This window comes from Nanorana parkeri, unplaced genomic scaffold (assembly GCF_000935625.1).
Source record: "Nanorana parkeri isolate BGI_ZX_2015 unplaced genomic scaffold, ASM93562v1 scaffold64, whole genome shotgun sequence".
NCBI classification, from domain to species: Eukaryota; Metazoa; Chordata; class Amphibia; order Anura; family Dicroglossidae; genus Nanorana; species Nanorana parkeri.
Window position 1 is genome coordinate 1744156 of NW_017306332.1, and position 11848 is coordinate 1756003.

Sequence of the window (11848 nt, forward strand, 5' to 3'; positions counted from 1 at the left end):
ATTGAGATCCAAAAACATATTAGAATTATAACAATGAAAAAAAATGTTTTTTAATAATTCTAATATGTTTTTGGATATATTTTTGAGCTCACAATTGGAATCTCGATAATTTGAGGGTATTTATTTTTCTATATATATGGAGAGAGAGAGAGAGAGAGAGAGAGAGAGACAGATGGGTTGGTAAAGGTGTGACAAGGGTAATAACACACTGGAGTAAATCTAAAAACATTTCCTAGGTATGACTGCTCTAAATGTTCACCAAGTGTTAAAAAAAAAAGCCAGCTCAGGCTTCAATACTTACCTTTACAGTTACATTGTCCTCTACAGCAACTCTTTTTGGCCACAAGATTCAATATTCCTACTGTAATAACACCCAGGATCACATGACCTGAAAAACTATGAACTCGATTGTGAATACGGGGTGCACGGGGGCATCACCATGACATATTTCATTCTCAATGTACTGGTGCAGAAAGCGTGATGTAATTATGTTAGTGATGCTCACCGCCTCAGTAAGGAGCAACCAGCCTTGAAAAGAGGCATGGAAGATGAAACCTGAAGATAGAAAATACCACATAAAAGTACCAGAAAAAACATGCTGGAAAACCTTAAGGGGATGGAGAGTGTGGCCCAGGGGGTGGGGGCGAAATGTGGAGCCCCGAGTTGGGCTTTGGATGTAGGTCTACCCTTGAAAATGTTAGGATATACTGTATGGGTATCAAAATAGACTCAGATAATTATTTACTAGATTCCAAGATATGATTGATGACACAAGATGCTATTGATAAAAATGGTGTTACAACTCTGATTTAGGTAAATTGCAGGAAACATCAGATGGCATGGACTGCTGCATGACTCAGAAGTACACACTCCTTCTTCTCTGTCCTACGCTAGAGAAAATGTTGTCTAGCGTAGGGCCTGTTTAGATGGGCTTTCATTCACTTTAGAAACACTCCTGTGCATATTAGTCCAGGGAATGCAAAAACAGCCTAATACATTCTGAATGATCTCAGAAGCATCTCAAACTAATATCAGAAGCTCATTGCATTTGCCCATTGAAGCCCATCGACACAGGTCCTAAGTTAGTTTTACATAGGCACTTGACAAGCTTTCAGACATTGCCGGGCTTCCTTATTAGGATGTCAAAATTTTTGTACCAAGCGAAAGTCATGGATGCTCCTTGTGCTGTAAAGTTTATGATAAAAAAATGCAAAATATAGTTTGGACACATAGATTTGTATTTCTTTGGTTTTTATGGGGAATAAATAGTAAAGAATTAATAAAAAATGCATTTTCTGTAATTTTTCCAATGCAACATTTATGTAATTTGCACACCACCACATATTACCACAATCTATAATCAGCAAGTCCAATTTAAAGTGTCCTTTTAAAATAAAGCTGAATCTTTCTTAAACACAGTCTTTATATAGAGGATTATCAGTTCTGGCTTGACCTTCTCTTTCGTCCACATAAAATGAGGCGCTGGCTCTCTCTTTTCAAAATGACATGAAATCCCACAACAGGTATAATGCTCCAGGGCCTCCTGAGTGATGGCCTGCAGGGATCTCAGCATTGCTTAAAATTGTCATTCGTTAATTTCCGTGTGACACATTCTGAATGGATAGAGGTTCAAATAACATAAAATCTTGATATGTCATTAAAACCTGCACTGTCACAAGTCCGTGATTAAACTTAGGTCCTACCAAGCAATTAGTTGGAGTGTTACAATACAGAAAAGTTAGTTCAAACAATATCAAAACCCATGTAGTGTCAACAGTTGTTCTCAAATTATTAAATCCTTTTTCACACAGTTTATATAATAAAAATCCAACAACGCTGCTCACATAACCTTGGTAAAGAGTGTGTTTATAATCTTTTCAGTTAGCTGTTAAAAAAGGGTGGCAGGTTAGATGCGATATATATGCTTTAAATGCAGTATAGAGTTCAAACAACAAGGCACTTAATCATAGCATAGGAATCAGATGTTTTTACTCCAGAGAACTGTAGGGTACTTGCGGTTCCCGGTGGGGAAATGAGGCAGAGGATCCCAGGTGAATAGAGCTGCGGTCCGGAGGGGAGTAGGCCAGGCAGGATCCAGTCCAGGTTGGAGCGGCTCGTGTGCTCGAGTGTACCGGCGTTCGGGGGTTGCAGGTGCAAGGTCCAGAACAAGGGAACACCTTGCCATTCCCCCGACCCGGCTTTTAAGCACACTGCGGAAGTGCGGGTGGGAGGAGCCGCAAGCCTCCTAACGTTTAGGATATTTAAGGATCCTTACCCAGGCAGTAACATAACAACTTTATTCTCTTCCCAACAGTACAACTTAAATTGCTTCTTTTCAGCAAACAAATATAAACAGGGTGTATCTTCCAGCAATGTCCAAGATTTGGCTCAGCACCGGTATCATGTCCCACCTCAGGGTTACAGCCTCAGCCGGCTCACGGCCAGACACCCAGCAGCTTCACACCTCCTTGTGTGACGACGCTCCTCCCGACCTTTCCAAAAACACCTTGTGTGCCACAGACCCTCCTGGCCTTCGCCCACACACCACATGTGCAACAGGTCCTATCGGCCTCTCCAGCCAGACTCCAGCTCAGTGTCTCGTGCGTCACATACACCCAGTCTCCCAACCTCTGCATGTACTCCTGCACCACTGACTGCCTCTTCCTCTCTATCCTAGGGTTGCCACCTGCCCAGGATTCACCCGGACAGTCAGGGTTTTGAATGCTGTGTCCAGGTTTCATGGCAGCTGAAACCCGGACACATGATTTCAGGCAGACAAGGGCAACCAAAATTAAGATAGAGGCTACTGGCCCCCCACTGAAAATAGTTTTGACTGTGAGATATACACATAAATGGGTGAAGCTATTAACATATGAATAAGCCAGGACTCATTCTCCCAAAAAAAATTCTGTGTGTCGCTAGAGTGTTCGGGTTTCGCTGGAAGAAAAGGTGGCAACCTTACTCTGTCCACTCTCTTAATAGGGCTGTTATCAGCCACCTGGACAGTTTGGCCTGGCAATTGGCTTCATTCCATTGTGGTCCTTCCTAAAAACTGGGGTCCATCCCTTGATCATTCTCAATATACTGTTATCACTGTGACCCATTTAAAAACTGATGGCACTTATCGGTTTATATATTGGCAAGCAGTGCTGACTTGTATTACAGGGTAGTTAAATAATTTGTGTGACTAATATAAAAAAAATTAGTGCTTTAGTTGAAATGAACACAACCTCACAGCTAATCTTGAGCAATACTTATTTAAAGTGATATAAAAGTCAAAATATATTTAAAGGAGAACTATGGGGTTAAGGCTTTTCCCCATAGTTCTCCTTAGGGTAACAGGAGGACACAAACTAGCGTCCTCCCATCACCCTAGGCTCAGTATACCGCGAGCTAGTGCTCGTAGTATACTGAGACACGGCAGCTGAACAATTATGCCTGGATCAGCCCAGCTGCGTGACTGGCAGCTGGCTCTGCCTATCTAGAGGCAGAGCCAGCTGTACCCCCCCCCCCATCTGTTCCGCCAGTCAGCGCTGGCGGATCGGAGCGGGGAGGGGGGAATCCAGCCCCTCCCCTGTCACGGCAGAGAGCCATGACAGGATCGAGAGGTGAGCGAACGCCGGTATGTGTTTGCTCACCTCCCGATCTACTGAGCCGACCTGTGACAGTCTCATTGTCACAGGTCGGCTAGAACTATGAGGTGAGTGGAAAGCACTCACCTCATAGTTCTCCTTTAGGCTATTTCAAATGCTGATGAAAATGAAATCACTTATAATGGATGCTGCATCTTGATGTTTAAATGTTTTAGTTTCCTGCAGAATCAGGTGGCCCCCCTGAGCACTGGTTGTGATATCTCCCGGGTGGCTCCTTTCTCTTACAGGGTGCTATAGAGCCACCCTTGTATGTACTAGTAAGCTGTGTGTGTCTCCACAAACACAGCAAGGCAAGACACTGCCCTGCTCCCCACTCCTTCTTCTTACCTCCCTCATTTTCCCTTCCCCATGTTAGTAGATGCAAAACTGCTGTATTCTGCACTGTCCCATGTATCTGAACAGGATGCTCCTTTCTCTTACAGGGTCCTATGGAGCCACCTTTGTGTGTGCTAGTAAGCTGCGTGTGTCTCCACAAACACACTGGGACAGCAAAGCAAGCCACTCCCCTGCTCCCCACTCCTTCTTCTTCCCTTCTTCATTTTCCCTTATCCATGTTAGTAGATGCACAGCTGCTGGAGACGGCACTGTCCCTTGTATCGGAACAGGATCTTGTATTGGACAGGAAGTTCAGGGAAGCAGAGCTGAGCAAAAAAGTAAAGAAATACTTTGCTGGGCAATGTACATTTGTTTGATCATTATTGTAATAACCGATGGGAGTTTAGAACTACTATCACGTACCGGGTGGAGGACCGATTAGCTGAGGAGGCCTCCCTTGCGGCTCTTGTCTCACACCCCTGGATGTGGAAACCACAGAGCGAGTAGACAGAGAGAAGCACAGGTGCCAAAATGTTCAGACATGGTGCCTGGTAGAAGTCCGGCAACTGGATCCCTGCAAGGATGAGCAGGGCTGGTGCACAGCTGTGATGTCAGCGAGGTTTGCAGCAGAAACTGGGGCAAGGGCAAACAAGCCAGGGGTCAAGCCAGACGGTCACCACGGTACAGAAGGAGCAGGCAGAGGCAGAGACCAGATAACAAGCAGAGGTCAGGGGCAGGCAGCAACCAGTTGAAGTCAGCGGCAATCCGAGTTGAGGTAACAGGCAACAGATCAGCAGGAACACAAGCACAAGCTGAAAGACGTTCAGCACTGACCCATTGGGCCAGCTGGATTAAATAGGAACATCTATTAGAGGGCCGTGGTTAATTTCCTGTGTGCCACTGTGTCACTTCCTGTGTGCAACATTTGCACTTTAAAGTAAACAATGCAAAGCAGGAACAACTAAATGAGCAAATTTAGATATATGCAAATATTAACTATTCCTGTCAAAATTAAACCTGGGTCCCACTCACTTCTTTAGTCTTCTTATTGGTTCTTAAATGACAATAGAGATGCGCAAAGAGGTATGAGATGCTGAAACTAAACTCTACTTTTACAGGTAAAGTCAACATTTACATGTCATCTCAACTGTCTATATATTTGGATGTACTAATCACCCCAACTTGCAGTTTTTTTTAAAGATAATCTTCTTTAATTTTAATTTTTTTCATCATATGCTTAACCTGCAGTGACTAGGTTTGTAAATGTTTTACTATAATGCACATCTAAATAATAGTTTTGGATAAAATTGGTAAGTGTCGCACTGAGGAGATGTCCCCTTACTTCCTGTCTCATGAACACAACAGGGACTGAGGGAATCTCATTAAAGTGAGGAAAATTATTTGTCACAACAAGTGTTCCTATAAGAAGTTTTCCCCTCTCTTCCTGTTCGGGTGACAACTCAATATTTCAGACTTTCCTTCACTTACAGTCCCAGTGACAATGGACACTAGTACTAACAGAGATTGCAAATCTCACCAGGGAGAAGCAGCAATAAAAACCTGATAGGGTTGCTAACCATTCACTACCTTATTCCAAAATACATTTTAAAAAGTTTTGGCATTTTTTTGAGTGTTTGATGCTGATGTACATTTTGGGGCATTACCCTGTCTGTGACTGCAATGACACTTAACGAGGGAAGGGGGTTCATAAGGGAAATAGAATAGGTTCAGTTTTAGTTTTCTACATTCTAAAGAAATGTAGCAGATCTATATCTATATATATATATTGCAGAAGGTATGCAGAATATCAAATAGTTTATATTGCATATTTTAATGTTTTATTATGTTTCTAACCTGGAAAACTTACTTTCCCCTGTAAGATGTTGTAGATCAACCACTAGGTGGCAGCTGCATGCCACTGTGAAAGTCATTTCTCTTTCTGGTACATCTCATCCAACACATAAATTCACTGTAATAAGTAGTGTGACAGGAAAAAAAAAGTTTCAGTTTAAATCTCCACAGCTGTTTGGAAACAAAGTAATTGAAAGGAGAGTATTAAGAATGAGTTCCACAGCATATGTAAAAAAGAATGTAACTGGGAATTACATTTTAGGGGTGGAAAGTTTTAGGGAAAAAGAAAACAGGATCCAGGTATAAAGGAAGGACAAAACTTACTTAGAAGCTGCCATTTTGGATGTGATATGAGCACTCCCAGCATGCTGTCACTCAAGGAATGTTTTATAGTATTCCCCTTCGCTTCATGCTTTGTAGGGAGGTGAAGGAAGGGGTAAATTGCTAGCACTCAAACTTCATTGGCAATACTATTTATTGGAAGGTGTGTCCAGCTACAACAGAGCAGGTTATGTAGGGAGGTGAAGGGAGGGGTGAAAGAGCTGGGCCAGCACAAAGAGTAATAAGAAACTCCTTAAAGGGTAGAGGAGTATGACGTGCATGAAGGGAGGGGGTTGTGCTAGGGAATTGACTCTTCCTGGAGCAGTCAGATTTTTTTATTTAAAGGCACATTGCCAGATAAAAAAAAATGATCTATGTAAAGGAAAGTACTCAAATACTTTACACTGCAGGTACGCATTTAAAATACTTGGGGTTTTTTTTTGTGCTTTTACCTGCATTTTTTTAAGTTGGGGACAGAGTCTTTTTGACAATCTAAATTTACTCTTAAAGTAGGATTAGGATGTTTCTTTGATCATTTGGCTTGCAACTCAGGAGCGTAAGTAATATTACATCACTATGAAACTTCTACAGTAAGGTGACATAAAACATATTTTAGCTTTGACTTTCATTACTCACTATTTACCACAATTGCCCTTGCAATAGAAAATGTAAATGACTATTAGCTAAGTATAGCATAAAGAGTGATAAATTAACTTTTCAGGTCTGATGTTTATAAAGTTTCAGCATATCAGCTGGCAGCAGTCCAGACTTTTTGCTTGTTCAAGTTAAAATGAAATCAATTTATATCATTAGCAGTTGGGTGGAACTCAGAATTTTGCCGCAGATATCTCACTGACTGAAGACCTAACAAATGATAGAAGCAATCATGTGATTTGAAATACTAATAAATGCATGTGCCGCGCTATACACTAACAGTAGAAAACGAATAAAGTGAAACTAAATGTATATAAAATAAATACAACACTTCTACAATGAAAAAAGTGCATCAAAATAGTCCATTTAATTATCTCTTAATTCCTAACTCCAAATGAAGTGACCACTACAATAGTCTAAATACACAGATTAGTCTGTGGTTTCCACTATCAATACAAAGTTGCTGCTATCAGCAAAGCATGTACAACATAAATAACAAACTCTTCAGTGCAATAATCGGTCTTCAGCTCCAAGATAAAGTGATCAGTGCAGTAGCCCCATTCCAAGGTAAAGTGATCAGTTCAATACAGATCATCAATAAATTAATCCGTGATCTTCACCATCAATCAAAAAGGTGCTGTAATCAGCAATGTGAAAAACCGTATAGCCTTCACTGTTATCGATCCTCCTGTGCCAACACCCCTCTGCTCACTATCCTAAAATGCCTTTTTTTTTAATCTGTGGTGGAAGTGAGACAATAAAATACCTCATATTTTAAGTAGACCCTACTGTGTTTGAAGAAAAAGAAAAATGAATATAAGAAAGAGATGTTATCGGTTGCCCCCAGTACTTTTACTGCCAATTTTCCTGGATATCTTTTATGTAAAGGCGGAAATAAATATAAATAAAAAAGGAATTACCATACTGAATATTATAATTACAAGTACTAATCACATACAATTATCAGAATAAAATATATTTTCAACAGAAGTTTAAAAAGAGACATCAAGTATGATGTATGACATAGCTTTATCAGATGTAGTCATTTGCACCATGATTAAGGCTTTCAAGGCCATGTCTTGTAAGATTTATCATCGTACTTGGAGGACGTATTTTGAGTAGTGTGAGTCTCTAGGGGTATGTACTCATTATTTCTCTATTTTCTCTCCCTGGCTTTTCTCCAGTGCTGAGTGGAGAAGCAGTTCGTCTTATTCACTATTAAGAGTCAGTTGTTAGCATTGGCGGTCTTATTTCAGTGCCCGATGGCATTGTTGCCACTTGTCTGCATCTTTATTCATTATTCAGTGGGTTATGCAAGCCACTCCCCCAGTCAGACCAATGTTGTCACTGTAGGGCTTTAATCTTTTGTCAGCGTTGCAAAATTCCTCTGCTGACACTATCTCAGAAAGCGGAATTCCTAATACTTCAGTTCTCTTGCAAGCCTCTTCTATGGTCCTTCATAAAGATAAGGTCATCTTGCTTCTGCGACACTCTTTTCTGCCCAAGGTAGTATCAGCTTCCATTTGAATGAAGACATTTTTCTGTCACTTTGTTCCAAGCTAGTCCACCTTAAATTGCCTTACTTTTTTTGGATGTAATCGGGACAATATGGGTGTATTTGAATGCCAAGTCTAGGTTTCATAGGTCAGATTGTCTATTTATGATTGTAGAGAGCCCATGTAAGAGCCTTGTAGCATTAACTGCTACTCTCTCACACTGGACACAGCAAACTTTTGCATAAATGATCAAGCTCTGAGAACCACTGGTACTACATATCACAGCACGGGTGAATAATGCACCCCCGCACATGTGAACAAGCCCCTACAGCTGCTCTATTTACATGGCAACTCTTGGCTGTCATTTTAAAAGTCAGCAATTGCCTGCATGTGCAAGGGGGGAGCAGCAGCATGGCAGAGGGACAGGGGATACTACACACTTCCTGTCTACTTTGATAAACTTTATTTGTGTGTGTGTGTAGTATGTTCAGTGTCCACAACTGGTTATAGCCCAATTGCATCACCATAACCCCTTGAAACCCAGCCCGCCCCTTTCCGTTTAGAGCCCTTCCAGCTTATTTTTTTAATCTACAGTATTGTGCAATAGTTTAAGGTAGTTGTGAAAAAATAAAAAAAAATAAAAATTAATATTTGGCATGACCACCCTTTCCCTTCAAAACAGCATCAATTCTTCTAGGTACACCTGCACACAGTTTTCGCAGGAACTCTCATTATTGTACCGCTCTCCAGCCCTTCGGCGAACAAACTGCCTTGTTTACACGTCAGAGGTGTTTTTATGTGATTTGTTAATAAAGTGTTGATGGATAATAATTAGTGTACTATTGTTTCATTCCCAGTGTGTGCATCTCCGGGGTTTATTTTTATGAATTGAGTGCTCACAAACCAGCTGCCAAATGCAGGGGAGTTTAAATATCTGGAGGTTATCAGGTTATTGTAAGTGGCACCAAGGGAAACCATGTGCCTCTTCCTCCTGTAGGTGGCAGTATAACCCAAATCTCTAAATATCTCAAGTCGGTTTTTCTTGATAAACAACATTTAAGTGTTGACACCCTTTCACAAAAAAGGTATCCATGTTAAGATGCAGCTGCACTTTCATAAACATCTGATGTCAATCACATGACAAAGGTCAAGGCAAAGATCCCATGATGCACAACAAAGAGAAATGTCTTGATACCTTTTATGCATTGGTATGTCATGATAAAATCATCATCTGACTTTAAAGCCCAAATGCAGCTTGGGAAAAAAGTAGAAGTCTCAGTTCCCAGCCCTGCAATACCCCTCTCTTACCTCTGACGCGATCGCCTGCAGACTTACCGGTGCAACGATTTAGCACCACTATTCTTCTGAGTTGAATGGTGCGTACCTTTATTTAACCCACTTCCTATGAGCCCAGGGTATCAAGAGCCCACCCTCAACCCTGGATACACAGGAGAATGCTGCTCTTTGTGGCATTTAGGATCATTACACTGCAGGAGGATGAAGAAGATCCAGTATGGGGTTTTTTCAATGAGGCTCAGGGAGCAAATGTAGGGGGCCCAGATTTGGACTTTAATTAGAGCTTTATAACATGCTGTTGAAGGGGAAGATTCTAAAGCAGTACCTGTTTCTGTATATTTTTAGATTCCATGGTCTTAGGCAAATTGCCAGGTTATAGTTCATGCAACTCTGCCATTGATAGGCCAACTCTGCTATAGTGTCACTTTCCTGATGAACTATCTTTCTTTTCAGACTGAAGGTCTACATTAACAAGATGTTGTGTGAAGTGAAGAAGACACATAACGGAAGTCCTGCTGGTATTACACCATGTGGTTTAAATAAAGCTCAGATGAGGAAAGTACATAACTGTAAAAGCACTTCAGGATTGTGGACAAATACTCTCTTTTGCTGCTAGTAGTAATAGTGCAGATTATTGCAGATAGATTATTTACATAACCACATACATTTCAGTACACTTTAGCTCCCCTTAGTGGATATTTAGTATATGTCACCTTTTTCAAAACCTACTAGTAGCATTATACTGGGATTTGAATGTTTCCAATGGATATGATATGTGATAGGTACACAAGGAATACGGCTACATCTTTTCGTAGCTGCTTATTCATTTCTATGTTAGGGTGACAGTGGATAGTCGGTTACAAAGACTACCATACAGCACATTGATGCACCAAACTAAATACTCGAAGGTTTTTGTGAACCATGCAACATTATTTCTGTGCTCTATTCAGTAGAGAACTGTTTCTCTTAGAATACCCATATTCTGGTGGCAGTATACTGGAATTATTTCTAAGGTTGCCCTTTTTTGCGGTTCTCACTATTTGAATTTGAGATATAGGGGTCTATTCACAAAGCTGCCGAGGGCAGCCGAGTGAATGACCGATCAGAAGTGAAGTGAGCCGAACACTGTTCGGCTATTCACTTCAGGCTGGTACGGCTGATTTCAGCCGTACATCGGCTGAAATCAGCCGTACATCGGCTTGCTTTGTGTGGCTTCGGATCAGCCGAACTATATATTTATAATATCGGTGGTTACATTATGGATGTACTTATAACAGTTATTTATATTGTGAATATCAGCCCCTGCTTTAAGATGTTAAGAGTTTTTTTAGAGATGATTGTTGAATAAAGCTGTTCTGTATTTCAATAAGATTTAAGGCTTTTTGATATGGATATGCAGGAACGGAACTACAGATGGTTGCAGCCGGTGTCGGCCGCTCCAGGGCCCAAGGCTGGGTGGCCCAATGACAGGGGAGGAGGTCGGGGTTGGGGCTGGCAGCAGAGGAGGCCGGGCCCCAGCTGCGTCGGAGCCCACCTGAAACCCTGCAGAGCCCACCTCTCCGTGGGCTGCGCAGGATCTATGGTGGGCTTTGTGGGGTCTCAGGTGGGCTAGTCAGTGTCTTAGGTGGGCTCTGCAGGATCTCTGCTGGGCCTCAGGTGGGTCTGGAGTCCAGTGTGTTGCTATGTCCAGAGTCCAGTGCGTTGCTATGTCCAGAGTCCGGTGCATTGCTATGTCCAGAGTCCTGTGTGTTGCTAAGTCCAGAGTCCTGTGTGTTGCTAAGTCCAGAGTCCAGTGCGTTGCTAAGTCCAGAGTCCAATTCATATACTTTTCTTCATTGCTCTATAATGCAGTTCTGGGATTTATAGTCCCCTACAGCCGGTGCCATTCTGCATCAAAGTGTGAGCTCCTCTGCACAGAAACAAATGTGACTGGCTCAGTGTTCTCTGTACAGCACTGTGGTATATGTCAGCGACCAGGGACCTCATTTTCTTAAGTCCACCACTGTGGATATGGTTGTATGTATGAGCCTCTATACATGAGATGTGGGGAGTTGACCCATATATTTGGTTATTGGTTAGCATTATACAGTAGTGGGATAAGAATAGTACAATTGGTGTATAGTGGTAAGTCTTGTGCAATACTCTAGGGCTCTTGAGGAAAGAATTCCAGTTGAGTAGGTTGCCTGTGTCTAAATTAAACAAGGGCTTTTCACACTAGTTTCATGTTTTTCACGCTGTTGAATGAGAAGATTTTCTAAAATA